General features: G+C 39.0%; 1 long non-coding RNA gene across 1 annotated transcript in view; it reads left to right on the forward strand.

Moving 5' to 3' along the window:
- The window catches only part of LOC132209625 (uncharacterized), a 100,229-nt gene that overhangs the window by 75,047 nt on the left and 8,056 nt on the right, over positions 1 to 17,126 (forward strand). Inside the window, exon 3 of the long non-coding RNA XR_009445804.1 lies at positions 14,775 to 14,874. This is a non-coding gene — a long non-coding RNA (uncharacterized LOC132209625). The remainder of the gene's footprint in view (positions 1 to 14,774; positions 14,875 to 17,126) is intronic.

Here is a 17,126-nt window from a genome sequence, read left to right on the forward strand (position 1 = left end):
GGCTGTCTTTCTCTTTAGTTCTGTGTCAGATAATTTGAACAGCAGAATACTGCACAAATGTAGTTAAGTATCAAAAAAATTGATTCTTTGAAACTATTAAAATGGGCAGCACTACTCTTCACAGGAACTGACAAATATATGTCATTTTGAAGTGATGTAGTAAAGTCAAATTCACCCTTTGAGTTACTGAAATTGTCCTGCAGGTTGTCACACATATTCCGTATCATTTAAGCTGTTTCCTATCAGGTATGTGTCCCAGGATCTAGTTGTTTAACACCCAAACCTCAATTAGTGCAGAACACCGTCCTTAAATCCAATCCTTGATTTGCACTATGGGCAATGCAACCTAAATAATGATGATCTGTGTCTGTCACAAGACCTTCGTGTGTGCGGTTTCATCTCCATGTCATGTTACATGATGCTCCGAAGTTTCTGCCCATCACATTTATTACATATATCGTATGATATTTTCTCTCAGACAAGTTGTAATTAAAGTCAAAATAATCTAATTGTAAAAGTTCTGCATCATGCCTGCATACCTGGGCAGCCACTCCTGCTCTTGTAGCTTGATACAGAGATAGACTAAATGATGCACACCTATATTTACATGTATTATACAAACAGAACAATCTGAGTATAATCATGTAAACACAAAATATGCATACTTTATATGCCTACATGCACACACATAGCCTGCACAACAGCAGTTACTAGACTGTTGTTATTACTGGACAAGTCAGACCCTAGACTGAAATCTGGCCTGATAAATCACATTCTTTTTCTTTACTTTAATAAGGCAGTCTTCCAGCGAAACATAAACAACAAGGCTGTAGATTTGGTTTTAACAATAAAGCAGATGTATATTTCAAAAATGAAAAATATAATAGAATAAACTGAATTATTTATACACAACAAAATTTGATTTCAGAATACACAACAAAATGCAATATTCCAACTGTCCCAACATCATCCCTTTACGGTGGTCAAACATCAAACATCTCCTCTTGATCATATCTATAGGATTGACTTAACTGTTGCTTTCAATTCTTGGCCAGGAGCATCTTCCTCAAGTATTCATAAGGCAGGTTAGAGTGGGCAATGGAGGAGTAAGTGTGAGTGTGCTTGCAATGAATAGTGAAGCCAAGGACCTGTCTCCAAGCAGGGCAGACATGAATAAGTAATGAATGAAAATACATTGAAAATATTCACAAATTCCTGCTACTGAAGTAAAAGCAAATTCTAGAGAACTGGCATAAAAAATGAAAGTACTAGAAAAATTCAGTATATCATGGAAACATCTGTGAATGAACAGCAATAACAGAGATTCGAAGAAGACTCAAATTTTAATTCTGATTCTTTCTCCTCAGGTGTTTCAGGCACACTGAGTTTCTACAGTACGTTCTGTTTTCATGCCTGCTACTGAAGAGCTGCTGACTCCAATCTTTTCACACCATTCATTGTTTTCCCTCAGCTCCATGTGTGGTATTCAAGGTGAAATGACTACTGTACAGCAAACATAAATTTGTGGCAAATTGTTTCTACTAAAACTATTAACATTTTGAGAAAAAGATGCATTAGGTGTGTATTCATTCACTATTTATTGGATCATTTCTATTTGTCCTATTTCTTAAGAATAGACCAGATATACGGTATTACTAGACAGCTGAAGGGAAAGTATCAATGGGACACAGTTTCAGTACTTATATATTTAATAAAATGTTCAATTAGTCCTAATGATAGTGAAAAATGCAGGAAAATTTGATTTTTTTTCTATACAATCTGTTTTGAGTTCCTCGTTTAGATTATAGTCTGTCATTTCAGATGGAATGTAAAGTGAAATCTTTTGTCAAACCACACTATCTTTTAAAGCACGTGTGTTTCAGAAATCTCTGAGGTCTCTTTACACAATAGATTTGTTTAAAATGGGAAGCTATTTTATCACCCAAAGAGAAGATCTCTAGAGTTTTTAAAATTCCTGGCCAGAAGGAAATAGCGTAGTCCATCAGAAGCCATCATATATGCACTTTGTTGTATTAATGACTAACAGTTTGAGATTAGCTATGGATTTGCCACATGAGACTATACGCTTTAATGCAATCACCAACAGTCTGTTCTGTGTTAAAATGGTGTACAGAATTAGTTCAATAGATCATCTCTCTAGAGCACTGCCTTTGAGAATTATATAAAAATAGCATTATAGTAAGAATCATTTTGTTGAGACAGATCTTGCAAATCCTCAAATCCGCAAATCCACAAATCCACAAGTATCCGTCCATAACTCCAACAAGAGACGAGTGGATGCCCCGGATATAAGAGCCATATGTGCTGAGTCTCCAGCAAGTGAGGGTGAGGGGTTGCTATAGCTTCGACTGAAATGGTTTTACCACTTGCCATGCAATTGGAATGCTCTCAAACTGAACCCACAAATCCAAGGAATGGCGAAGGAAAGTCAAGGAAGGTTGCAATGCCATTTTAAGGTCAGGATGGCTTATGAATAAAACTGTCAGAACATAATGATGGCATATTTTGTATGTACCCAGTTTTGAACACTTAATTTGGTTTCCTGTACGCTGCAGGCACAAAAAGACCCTCGCCTAAAATTAATCTTCAGGCCTCACCCTAATGCTTGGGGACAATTAGACATATATGTAGAAGCTAGACAAACACAAAGAGGAGTCGGGAATGGATGATTATAATCGTAGATTTTAAATGTGCAAAAATGGGAGCAGATGTGAGTCGAGCATAAATACTAGCACAGCCAGGTTGGATTGAATGGCCCGTATCCTTGCCTAAGTAATATCCTATCTAATCCTATGTAACTGTCTGGAAACAGTGTCAACAGTTTCAATTTCAGTCAGCCTTGAACACTGGCAGCAGAACTCAATATCTCTTCAATTATCAATGGCTTCTATTATGAAGTACAAGCACCTTTTAATATCTCTTTCAGTTACTTTTATAAATTGACAATGATTGGATTCTTCAGCATTTAACACTTTATGATGTGCTTAAAAATTGGCCAGCGTCCATTAGAAGAATTTGACAAGAGTTTGAAATCTGTCATCTCACCCTCTGAAACAGTTAGTAATTCTTTCAGCAGCTCTCCAGACTGTGGTGTTTTGGCTCCAGTGATCAGCTGGAATCAGCTATTTTACAACACAACTTCAAACTGTTTGTCTTTGGTCAGACTGGGTAGACCAAGGGTCTATGTTTATGCAACCTAATTGCAAAGGCACCAATGCTCTGTCCGCAAAATTACACATATGGATTGAGACGTTTATGGTTTAATAAAGAGGGAGGCATGCATTCCAAATCATAGTGTTTGTAAATACTAACTGGGCTGTATTTTACAAGGGCTGAGGGGATGGGATAGATGGGATCTTAGTGTACGCTACTCAGTTGAGCAATTAATGCAGTTTCAAGATGTGGGGTATGAAGTGGTTTGCAAGGAAATTGTAAAGTTTTGTCTGTCACTCCAAGCTTCAACACAGGCTTTACTGTGCCACCCAGAAACATACCCGCTGTCTCTAGTTGAGTAAAGTGGAACTGTGATCAGTAAGCTGCCACAATCGGTAAAGGACATCACCCTATGTTAGTCTTGGGTTGGAGGGAAGGGCTTAGTTTGGCCACAGGCGGTCAGCGACATGGTATAATCAGGGTCTATGAATCCATAATCTTTCAGTCCAGGGACTTGGGCCACAGTCAGTACTGCAGGTCAAGTCCAGCCAATCTGAGAATTATTAGTAAGTCAGTTGAGAAGTGGTACAAAAACAAGTCAAGGAGTTCACTTGTCCTCAGTCGGGGCTATGATCTAAAGGTGGTCTATGGGTAAGTCAGTATTAGTCCCGTCAGTTTGGGGAATAAACGTCAAGAAGAAGAGTGTCACCAGTGGTGCTGCTGTATTAAGGAATGCAGGGAACTCAGATGGAGGGATTGGATCCAGTACACTCCAAGACAGAGGCATAATGATTAATGACTGCTTCCTCTGCTTGTTACCTCCTTGAAGAATTCCAGTAAATTTGCCCGGCATGACTCCCCCTTCATGAAGCCATGCTGACTCTGCTTGATCATGTTATGCATTTTTAAATGCTCTGCTGTTTGTATCCTTTACAATAGATTCTCCCACTAACAAATCTTAAGCTAATTGGCTTATATTTCACTTTTTTGGTTTCTTTTCCTTTTGAATAAGAGTGTTACATTGACAGTTTTCCAATCCGCTGGCACTCTTGCAGAAACTAAGGAGTCTTCAAAGATTCTTACCACTGTATCCATTATTTCTGTAGCTACTTCCTTTAATTTCCTAGGATGTATGCAATCAGGTCCAGGGGACTTATTGGTCTTTATTAGTTTCAAGAGCATTTTTCCTCAGGTGATAGTTATTTTATTTATTCCCTCCCCTCCTTTTGCCCCAGAATATTTAGTAACCTTGGAATGCCATTAGTGTCTTCGACTGTGAAGACTAATGTATAGTATTTATCCAACTCTTCTACCATTTTCCACATCCTCTTTATTAATTCCTTATGACAGCATGGTGGCTCATTGGTTACCACTGCTGTATAAGAACACCAGGGACCTGCGTTCAATTCAATCCTCGGGTAACAGTCTGTGTGGAGTTTACAAGTTCTCTCCATGTCTACAAGGGTTTCCGCTGGATGCTCCAGTTTCCTCACACAGTCCAAAGAAGTGTAGGCTGGGTGGATTGGCATAATGAAAATGTCCATAGTTTCCAGAGTTGTGTAGTCTGGGTGGATTACCCCAAGGTAAATGCAGAGTTACAGAGATAGACTGAAAGTGTGGGTTACTCTTCAGAGAGTTGGTGCTGACTCAGTGAGACAAATGGCCGGTAGGAATTCTATGATTCTATCCTGCAAACCCTCAGCTTGCAATCGCTAAAATCAAAGAGCATTTCCACATTCCCAATCTTACATCACTGTTAGTTACAAATGCCTGAAAAGTTTGCACTTTAACTAATTATCAATATAGCCAATTTGCCTTGATTAACATGCAAACATATGAATCAGGACCAGGAGTAGGTCATTCATCCCCTCAAGCCTACTCCACCATTCAATGAGATCACAGCTGATCTAATTGCAACCACAAATCCACACAGCTTCGTACTCCAGTAAACTTTCAGCCCTGATTAACATCAATCGATCCACCACTAACATAAAAATATTTAAGGATTCTGTTTCCACCACCATTTCATGAACAGAGTTCCAAAGACTCACGACTCTCTAAGGGAAAAAGAAAATCATCGAATATCCATTTCAAATAGGAGGCTGCTGATTATTAAACAATGATTTACCATCAGAGGGAAAGTCCTCTCCACATCAAGCCGGTCAAGACCATTTCAATCAAATCACCTCTTCAACACTCCAATGGATGAGAGCCTAGCCTGTCCAACTTTCTTCATAAAACAACCTGCCCATTCCATCTATTAATGTGGTGTCTCTTCTCTGGACTGCCACGAATGCAGTTGCATCCTTTCTTAAGTAAGGTGACCAATACTCTACACAATACTCTAGATGCAGTCTCACCAACTGAAGCTTAACATTCCTTTTTCTAATATTTAATTTCCAACACAATAAATGGTAACATGCTATTACCTTCCCCTTTTACTTACTGTATCTGCATACTAATGTTTTGTGATTTTTGCACAAGGACACACATATCCATCTGTATCTCACAGCTTTGTGGCTTCTCACTATTCAGATATTTGCTTTATTTTTTATTTTTCCTCCCAAAATGGATAATTTCATATTTTCCACATTTGATGCTATTTGCCAGACCTTTTAGCCGTTTGTTATTTTTATAATCTCCTTCTGTCAGCTTCACAACTTGTTTCACATCCTACTTTTCTACCAATATACCTTTCCAACCTAACAACAGAAATGTTGCTAAAAATATTTTATAGTTATGGAATGCTGTTATATGATTAATTAGTAAGTTTTTAATTTTTAAAATGTTTTAATGATACACTTAGAGGAGGTAAATTTAAAACTGAAATGAGACAACATTTCTTCAGCCAGAGAGTGGTGGGCTTGTGGAATTCATTGCCGCAGAGTGCAGTGGAGGCCAGGACGTTGGATGCCTTCAAGGCAGAGATCCACAAATTCTTGATCTCAAAAGGAATCAAGGGCTACGGGGAGAGTGCAGGGAAGTGATGTTGAAATGCCCATCAGCCATGATTTAAATGGCAGAGTGGACTTGATGGGCCGAATGGCCTTACTTCCACTCCTATGTCTTATGGTCTTATGGTCTAAAACATTTTCAAGTGTAGTTGGGGATGAACAACAAATATTGGTTTTGCCAGCAGCACTTATATCCCAAGGACGAAATTTAAAAATCTTAAAAATCATATTGAGTATGTTCTAATTTCCACCTTCATGCAATATAGAGGCCCCTGTCTTTAATCTTCTCAATGTAGCAATTTTATAACAATTCTATTTTACATTTTTTTCTTTCCTATTCGTGTGACAGTGACAATCCTTTCATGCAATCAGCTGCTTGGACAACTTGATGACTGAACATTGGAAATTAGCAGTAAAAAAATTGCAATTATTTATAACACCTCTGGACTGTAAGAGAAGCAATATTATTATACAGGGTCATGGGGTTCAGTGTTGATGAGGACATGTTGGATATAGTGGAGATAGTAGGGACTGCAGATGCTGGAGAATCTGAGATAACAGGGTGTTGAGCTGGATGAACACAGCAGGCCAAGCAGCATCAGAGTGGCAGGAAAGCTGACCTTTTGAGCCTGGACCCTTGTTCGGAAGTGGGGGAGGGGAAGGGGGTTCTGCAATAAATAGGGAGAGTGGGACAGGCGGATAGAAGATGGATAGAGGAGAAGATGGGTGGACAGTAGATAGACAGGTCAAAGAGGTGGAGATGGAGCCAATAAAGGTGCGTGTAGGTGGGGAGTTAGGGAGAGGATAGGTTAGGGATGGACAGGTCAAAGTGGTGGGATGAGGCTAGTAGGTGGGCAATGGGTTGACCCCTCCCCCAACTGCATCCCAAAACTAGCCCAGCTTGTGCCCACCTCCCTAAACTATTCCCTCCTCCCACCTCAAGGCCCAGTCCCCATCCCTGTTGGTGCATTTTAAAGATCTATTTGTGTGTGTGTGTGTGTTGTGGGGTGGTGTGATATAGTAAAGCATGGTGAGGGAGTAATGCAGTAGGTATGTTTCATCCACAGTCAGGAGCAGCTTGGCTTCAAGCTGGGATCAGTGCATGATCACACTTGATATGGTCACTTCATATGTCAAGGGCTGGAGAAGGGGAAAGGTGAGCAAGTGCAAGCTTTTGTTGATGGGCTCAGTGGGCATATGGGGAAGTGCAAGGCCGTGGAGGTTCATGGGAAATGCTACTATGAAGGCGAAATGGATGTTCAGGTCCTCACTGGTATGTAGAGCTGGAGGCTAGGGGCCACTGTCTGAGGAGTGGTCACTGTCATCTTCCATCATGCTGGAACTCATAACTGCACAATGGGAAAGAAAATGGCATGACCAAACCCAAATTGTCTTAACCCATGAGGGATGAGGCTCAAGATCCATTGATGTGAGACCCTTTAGATGACAAGAACATTACACCCAACACTACAGTGGAGGAGACTTGTCTATTCTCCTTCTTCTTCTGAAGCCTCCGAATTCTCTTCCTCTAAGGTGAGGAGGTGACTTCTAAACAGGCTGGACATTTCTTCACCAGGGTTATGGACATCCCTCCTGTACCTGAAAGGCATAAGTGAGAATCAATTCTGCAGCTAGTGGCTAGACGTGGTGTACAATGAATGACACTGGCACGGAATGAAGAACGATGCTTATTCATTTGACACAGCATTGTATCCCCACAGGAGGGTCAGTATTCTCTGACAGGCATACTCCACCCCCACCAATCCTGACTCATTCCACCATGCTACAGGCTGTTTTCTCCTGGAATGAGAGGTAGGGAGGGTTTGAATTAAATGGAAGTGGGTGGCACAACTGTTAATGGTTGAAAGGTGGTGAGATATCTTAGTTGAGTCAGTAGGCAGCACTGGATGCAATGTAGGGTTAATGTTGGATGTGAGTGAGTGAGGGTATATGTTGCAGGCATTAGTAAGAGTGGCAGAGCATGAGCCCTAGTGGGAAGTGTGTGTTGTAGGAGAAATAGATAGTGTGAGTTGGTAGAGTGTAGTATTTAAGCCAGCGGAATGGAGAAGGTCATTGACATTTTTCCAGCACTATTAGCCATTCCTGTAGACCGTGGAGACCACACTGACCTGGATGATGATTTTGGACTAGGCTACCAGGGTCTGGTGTCAGAGGCTTCTCTCCTAGTCCTCCAGGAAAAGGGTACTCCTTCTCTGTAACACTCCATCCATCAGAATCTCAAAGTCCCAATTAGAGAATTGTAATGTTGTTCTTACTTTCTCTGAAATCCTCAGAATTACTGTCCATCACTGAGCAAGGAAATTTCAGAATGCCAGTGCTTGTCCTGGTGCACAGCAGCCTTTTATATTTAGCATGTGCAACAGGGATGCTAGACTTTTGGTGGATATCAGGTGAGTGGCAAGTTCTTCTGAGAATAGCTGATGATAGGATTAGGTATGGGGGTGGAGTAGGTGCTTAATGGAGCAAGTTTGCAAAGAAGCAATCAAGATATATCATTAGGGATTGCAGAAGCAAACCCTCCATGAAAATGTGCAAAATTGACAATTAGCCAAAAAAGTGTGAGATTCTATCTATGGAGTCAATTTGCTTTTCGCTGCCTCAGCGCCTAAATCTAATCACGTAAGCATAGTGAGCATAGATCTATTAGCAGCACCAGGCTCACAAAATCAAACACAAAACTGTTGAACAGTACAGATGTTGCATGAATGCTGTCACATTGAGAGGGACTGCGGATTTGTCCTCCATGGATCAGCAGCCTTTCCCGCAGGTTAAATTGTCTTTCCCTTAGCTTTAATTGCTGAATTGTTGCAAATGTCTGGAAACTCCTTTCAACATACAAATCTGGAGTTATTTGATGGAAGTTGGAGCATGTATGGTGCTAAATAAGGACCTCACTAGCTCTGTCTGAGATTTGTTAACACTTTCCCTCTGTAAAGGCTGGACTCCAAGCACCAAGTGTAATTTCTTGCAACACATTGAAATCCATTGCCAAGATGATGTCAAATTCCTGTGTATTCTTTGACTGTGATAATGGACAGTTACCTTGGCATACATGCCCAACAGCATTCGCCTCTATACAGCCCCATTGAAATTCTTACCTTTGTGATCTCATCTTCGAGGATATGATTGATGTTCTGGCCTTCCCCAGCCAGGGTACAGTACACCCATGCCCGCTTATTCACCATATGCTAATTCTGCCTTTACATTACCTTCTAAGGTACATGCATGGTTAATGTCTGAACAAATTACTGTATTGATCAGATCAAGTGATAGTACCCTCCTCAGAGGTCTGTACTAGCTGTTGCCGTCCCTCATAGTGTTGCATTGGCTAGCCAAGGAAATGTTGTTGGATATTTGGAAGTATAAATACAGAAGGAAAACTTCGAATCAAGGTGCAATGGAAAGCAAGACATTCACAGTCGCAGCATTTCCTGCTTTCACTTCATGCCATATAGTAGAGTGAGGAGGGATTTAAGAATATGTACAAGATAAGGCCATTCCATCACCTGAATGTACTCAGCGATGTTGAATGTGTAGACTTCTGGCACTAATCATCCAAATCTCTTCAACAGGGATCAAGAGATGCAGACAAGCCTGTTCCCCTACAGTTCTGGGTTGCTATGCTGTATTGTTATTTGCATTATCCTGCAACACAGAAGAAGGTGGGGTGTTTTCCCAAAGGGTCGGCCCTAGCACGTTATGGTATTTATCACCTCTACCAGCATACAATCCTGGATAAGGGTTGTTTGAGGTAGTTTTCTGGCACCAATCTTTCTTTATCTCTGCTTTGCCCTGAGCTCACCTAGTGATTAATGGTAGAGGCAAGACCTCCTTATGTTATCTATAGAAGAGTCACTATTCTTAGATAAAGTAAGTTTTATTGTATGATAGCTGTAAGTACAAGTACACTCAGCCAGGCTTAATTAAAAGGAACTTAGGGAGGCAGTGGAAATACGAATCCCTTTGAAAGTTATAGTAAAACTTCTTATTTCTACCCACTGTGTGTGTGTGTGACATCAGTAAAATGAGTGGAGCCAATGTAACATGAACCTTAATCCCTTCGGAACCATTTCCTTTCCAACAGGAAGAATATCAGTGATTATGTCTGGGTGATTCTCTTCCATGGATGAATAGCAGGATGTATATGGAAGCAGCACAATGCAGTTTCCAACTGGAAGCACCACAAGTTAAAGATAGAAGATAGATAGAAAATAAAACAATACAGCTCAGGAACTTTGTAGTAGAATGCCTGGATCATAGGCCTGGTTCCTGATTGCTGCAAATTGCTGCAAATTGTTTATGGTGGAGCCATGCTGCTTTGAACAGTGAAAGGGGCTGGTAGTTTGGAAATGTCACATGAAGATGCATTCACCAGCTTTACCCACCAGCATGTGTACATTGCAGCAATGCTGCCAGGTTGTTGGGCAAGTCTATAGGAATTGATTTCACTGGTGATCTAGTCTAATTCCCTCCCTAGAGTTGGGGCACCAGAGTTTCCTTCAGAAACACTGCTTCTCTCCTTTTGAGAATGTATTTAATACTTCCAGAACAGTTGAAAATAATTGAGCTCTTTCTCTTTGCCACCAGTCAGTTTGGGGAGTTTCTCCTTGTCGACAATTTATCCAAAGTCAGCAACGGCTTCCTTTGAATGAACACCATTTCCCTTTAAGAAAGGAAGGTGACCTGTTCTTCCAGGTCATGATAACAGTTAGGCAATTTAACAGTCCAAGAATTAACTTTGGATTAGACAATGAAGTGGAGTTGGATATTAACAGCATGCATAAAGAAACTAACTAAAACCTTACAGTTAGCATACTGTTACAAACCACTGAAAGCACAAAAATGTATTTAACATTTCATTTAAAATATGAGAAAATCATGTTATAGCATAAAATAAATGAAATTCAGAAATCAGCACAAATCTCCAAGGTAATACCACATTCACATTGATCACTAGCAAAAACACCACAGCAAGCTGTAAACCAGCTCCATTTCTGTTACAAAGTACTCTTCATGCATCAAGCTATCTTAATGATGATCCTGACCCTTGTTGGATTTTTTATTCTGATTACATACTCAGTTATCAGACCATCAACAGCAGAATTAATCATTACCCTATGCTGTCTGCAGCAACACATTGCAGCGCAATGTGTCACCCTCTCATTTTTTTCTTGATTAGAGATTTCTTCAGTGGTGCAACTAGACAATGTGATTTTCCAATTCCAACAGGAAGAAAAGCACAGTTGATGAATGTTTTGTTTCCTACATTGTGTCTAGGCTGTTGATATCATAGCGCCATATAAATGCAGAATGACTATTGTATAGATGGATTACCAGGTCTGAAGTGTCCAAACCAGCACTGAAAGCAGCTTGCCTACCGCGCTCTCCCTATTTCCCTGCAACACGACAATGTTTTTCTCTTAAAAAAATTCAATTCTGTTTTGAACACCTCAGTTGAATCTGCTGTCATCATTATCTTTAATAGTGCATTCCAGATCTAAATCATTCATTGTGTGAAAATGTCTTTCCTCATGTCATTGACAATTTCCTGAAATTGTAGTCCTCTGGAGCTGGATTATCCACAAGCAGTTTCTTTCTTTCTACTCTGTCCAGACCCGTTATGGCTTTGAATGCCTCTGTTGAATCCATTTTCAACTTTCTCTCCATCAAGGAGATCAGTTCTCAGTTATTCAATCTATCCACCTAATTTAATTTGCTCATAGTTGAAACTGTTCTCATGAATCTTACCTGCACTCTTGCCAAAGGCTTCACATCCTTCCTAAAGTGTGATATCAGGAAGTGTTTTGACTTGCCTTTTCCCCCCTTAAAAGAATTCTTGTTTGGAGATCCTTTCACATCTTTATACGTGACACTACTAGATCTCCATCTCTCCAAACAACTACTTAATTTATGTTGATTGTTTCACTCTTTTAACAAACACGTTCTGGAATAAGTTAAAAATGTCTATAATAATTCAGTCCTGTGGACAGGACAATACATCTCTTCACATTCAGTCCCTTGGGAAAGGATGGATACAACTTGAGTACGCTCAATTCTCAATTTGAACTGTCTGATGTAAAAGGAGGCTGAGTGGGTTTCCAAATAGGGAAGAAACTTATTTCTGGGCAATCTCTTGGAGAGTTGCTGCAGTGGGCATTGCTGATAATTTGTGAACTGGTTGTATGCATGTCACTTGGCCACCAGCTAACAGGAAATCAAAACATAAAATTAAAAGTGTTTTAAAAAGTCACATTACTGCCCGTAATTACAAATTAGCTTAACACCCAGTCTATTGTGACATGGGATTGAGGAAAAGAATTGGACTTAAAATGACATTAGATTTAGATGTTTATCAAACAATGAAGGTAATGAGCAGGAATCAACTGTAAATGGACATTTTACTGATATGAAAAGGTGCTTAATTGAAAATGGGAGTTGATTTTAAAGATCTATCCTGACAATATCAGTGACACAATTACTAAAATGAATAATTCATATTGAAAAATTAAAATGTTATTATTTTTAAAATGAAACACTGACCCTGTATATCCCGATCATGGAGCTGGGCCAAGACAGAGAACTGCAGCTGCACTTAATTCATGTCCCTGTTGCCTGACCCCACTTTCCTTTGGGACACGTTTCCAAAATGCAGACACAAAAGTAGTTCTGTTACTGTATTTGGTTGTCTTTGAATAGGGGTGAGAGATATCAACTATTTAAGCGACCACTGTGCTGATTGCTAGTCTTAAACTTCTTTAAACAAGACTTAAACCGCACTACATCATATTGTATTGAGCAATGTTTTAAGATTGTTTATCAGAACCCAAAAATGTATTTATTTATATAGGGAAACACTTTCAAGTTCAGTTTATTGCTTGGCATTATGTAACACGTGATTTTGCTGAAATCTGGTAGGCATTACAATCCAACAGGATTTTAGTTCTAACATCTACTAAAAGTATTATAGTGCCAGGAATTTAGTCAAAGTAAGTGAACTGAAGTTGTATTAACAATAATATAAATTGGTGGAGTCAGCATGATCTACGTTCTGTTACTCATTCACTGAAAAACAATGATTCCTCTTTTTTAACTAAATACTTCCTATTGCTTATAGTACATTATTTTCTGCCATGACCCATTTTGCTTCAGGCATATATCAACTGCAAGTTAATTACTGATGATTCAACTTATGCCCAAACTCCAACTATTACTTTGATTCTGTGTGATTTTAAGCATGTTCTCATAGGCACATACCATTTATAATACTGCAATGCTCATTTTAATTTCACAGATACAAAATGAGGGCATCTTGATATCTAGTAATCACCAATCTTTGCTTCTCAGAAAAATAAAAAATCTATCCAAAACTAACACCGTTGCCATAGCTAATCCTAATTTAGGTGTGTCAATGCCAGCAGCATGCAGGTAGGATTCTATGGTCAGATAAAGCATAAAAGGATGGTGGAAGGAGTGGCTTTTAATTGCAAACTTAACATCAGACATGTATTCAAATGTACATGATTTTAGTCTTGCATGCTAACGAAGTGGCTCAGTGGTCAGCACTGCTGCCTCACAGAGCCAGGGGTCTGGGTTCAATTCCCACCTTGGACAACTGTCTGTGTAGAGTTTGCACGCTCTCCCTATGTCTGCATGGGTTTCCTCCCACAGTCTACAGATGTGCAGGCTAGGTGGATTGGCCATTCTAAATTTCCCATAGTGTTCAGGGATGTGTAGATTAGGTGGGTCTGGGTGGAATGCTCTGAGTGTTGGTGTTGACTTGTTGAGCCTAGGGCCTGTTTCCACATTGTAGGGATTCTATGGATTCAAGCATAGGCTGAATTAGAAAGGTGACATTGTTTACACCAGTTATATTTGGAAGTGAATTCAGCAGAAATAAATAAGCAGGAGCAAAACCCACGGCTTGTCAAGCGACTGTTAAAGGGATACAAACATCATAATATGTTTAGCAATTTTTTATTCATGAGCATCCTGAATGATGAAATGAATTGTGTTTTAGGCATTATTGTCAAATGTTTACACATGGTGTAATCATAATTAAATGTTAACTGGGGTATTTTGCCTTTTGAAACAAAATATTTGCCAAATATAAAAAGTTCTTTCATGAAAGAATGTGAACTGAACTATGTGAACTGAAATATTTTCAAAATGTTATCAACCATAAGTTTGCAATTAGAACAGAAAAAGAATTCCTTGACACCTAATTCCTAAACTAAGGCATATGCTTTAAATTAACGGAAAAAGCATGTTCAACTTGAACAGATGTTGCAAAGAGAATATGCATTAATGTTTTTTGTTTATAAAGGCATGAATTGAATCAATTTACAGAGTTGGCTTCAACATAGTATTGGCGATGTAATAAATTAACATATATATTGCACATTTTAATTGACCACATAGTTATCTTAACGTAGATCTAAAATAGCAAAGCATGTACATTCCCAAGGCTATCTATGTTATTCAAGTAATGAGTTTATTGATGCAAAGTTTCAATCTTGTGAACCAATTAGTTTGTCAGAATCATGCTACTGTAATTGAGATTGAATACTCCATTTTACATTAAATAAAAGAAAAATCTGTAAATATTTTCTTCTCCTTCTTGCACAGTCTGTCAGGATCAAGAATGACTTTCTTCCACCTCAGTTCTCTGCCTTCTAAGATGGCAAACAAGAACAACTCGAGATCTGCAGACTCTGACACATGTTGGGTAGGTAATGCTTGAAAACTGTCATGATGACAGATCAGAACCTCAAAGTACTTTGGGTAATGTTAAACTGTTGACTCCAAAACAGCTTTTTAAAAAGAGGATTGCAACAACCAAAAGAAAACTGTGGATGTAAATTGAATAAATGTCTGTTGGAGTCTTGTGTGATCACAAGGAAAGTCACACCTATGCAGAGTCAGGGAAATTTCAAGCAAAAAATACAAAAAGGAAAGAGATAATGAGAGATTAACTACCTACTGCCTTCTCAACAGAAGTCATAACGTGCAGATGTGTTTCCAATTTAGCCTTCAAGAAAAATGGTTAAAAACTAACTGCAACCATAGGTCTGTATGTGTTAGTCATCTAAATTGCTAGTATGTGGACCTGTGTGTTGTGAAGGTCAGAGTTTGAAACAAGCATTAAATACCGATGCAATGCATGTAAAACGGAAATGAAAACAATTGCTCTGAGTGTTTCCATCGAGACATCTTTGAGCGGAATCAGGACAAGAGAATTTCAATTAGTCTGCAAAGCCAAGAATCTTGAAATCAAGTGCGCAATTACCAATAACATGAAGAAAATGTTAGCAGAAAATTTGGAAAATCATGGTCCAATCAAGCAGAGTCAGCATGGCTTCATGAAAGGGAGATAGTATCTGGCTAATTCATTAGAGTTTTTGAGGAAGTCTCAACCTGTAGATGTGTTGCATTTAGACTGCCAGAAAGTATTCAACAAGGTACTTCATGAAATTTTAAGTCACAAGGTAAGAGCCCATGGTATTGGAGGTAGTATATTCGCACAAATAGTGAATTGGCCATTAGACAGGAAACAGTGAGTAAGGATAAGGGATTCTTAGGTTGGTGACCTGTGACCAGTGAAGTTCCACAGAGATCAATGCTAGGGCCATAACTGTTTGCAATATAGGGTAACAACTTGAAGGAAGGAAGAGAATATAACATATCCAAATTTGCAGATGACACAAAAATCGGTGGAAAGGTAAGTTGCAAGAGGAACACAAACAGTTTACAAAGAGAAACTGATAGGTTAAGTAAGTGGGCAAACAGTTGGAAATTGGAGTATAATGTGGGAAAACATGAAGTTGTTTTAAAGGCAGAACAAAAGAACAAAATATTATTTAAATATTGAAAAACCACAGAAAGCTGCAACACAAAGTGACTTGGGGGTATGTGCAAATGAAACACAGAAAGCTACCACACAGGTAATCAGGAAAGTTAGTAGAATGTCGACCCTTACTTCAAGGGAGTTGGTGTATAAGAGTAAGGAAATCTATACAAGATGCTGGTGAAACCAATCTGGAGTCACTGGACCCGAAACGTTAACTCTTATCTTCACAATTGTTGCCAGACCTGCTGAGCTTTTCCAGCAAATTCTGTTATTATTCCTGGAGCACTGTGACCAGTTTTCATCCCCTTATTTAAAGAAAAGTGTATTATTTCTTTGGAGGCAGTTCAGAGAAATTTCACTAGGATTATCACTGGTATGGAGGATGCCTTATAAGCAAAGATTAAATAGATTGGGACTCTACTTACTGGAGTTTAAAAGAATGATGGGTGATCTTATTGAAAAATATAAGATTCTGAAGGGGCTTGTCACTGTGAATGCTAAGAGGATGTTTTCCTTCATGGTAGAGTCTAGGAACAGATGGCATAGTCTCAGAATTAAGAGGTGCCAATTTAAAACAGAGATGTAGAGGAATTTCTTCTCTCAGAGGGTTGTGAGTCTTTGGAACTCTTGCCATATCAAGGAATGGTATATTTAAGGCTGAGATAGACAGATCCTTTATCAGTAGGTGAATCAAGGGTAATGGGGTAGGCCTGGAAAGTGGATATATGGAGTGCCAGTTGAACCATGATTCTATTGAATGTCAGAAGGAGCCAAATGGCCTACCCCTGTTCCTAGTTCTTATGATCTTAACATCAAAGCTTAAGAGTATTATCCCATGTAATTTCCACAACATTCTACTATTTACATTTCACAAATGACTTTGAAACTAGTTTAAATCTTTTTCCATTTCTTGCACTCCATTCTCATTCCTCATTTATGTGTATGCATGTTACATTATTAGCCTTCTCATATTTAGTAACTAATAAGCAGTCTTTTGTTGCTCCATGAAGACCTGATTAAATTGCCTCCTTTAAAAACATATATTAATTTGGTCTGGGAGAAAAGTATATAAAAAGAAAAGGATTCATTTTAAGTTAAATTTGTTACAACTAACACAGTACAAGTGTGAA

This window comes from Stegostoma tigrinum, chromosome 5 (assembly GCF_030684315.1).
Source record: "Stegostoma tigrinum isolate sSteTig4 chromosome 5, sSteTig4.hap1, whole genome shotgun sequence".
Lineage (NCBI taxonomy): Eukaryota > Metazoa > Chordata > Chondrichthyes > Orectolobiformes > Stegostomatidae > Stegostoma > Stegostoma tigrinum.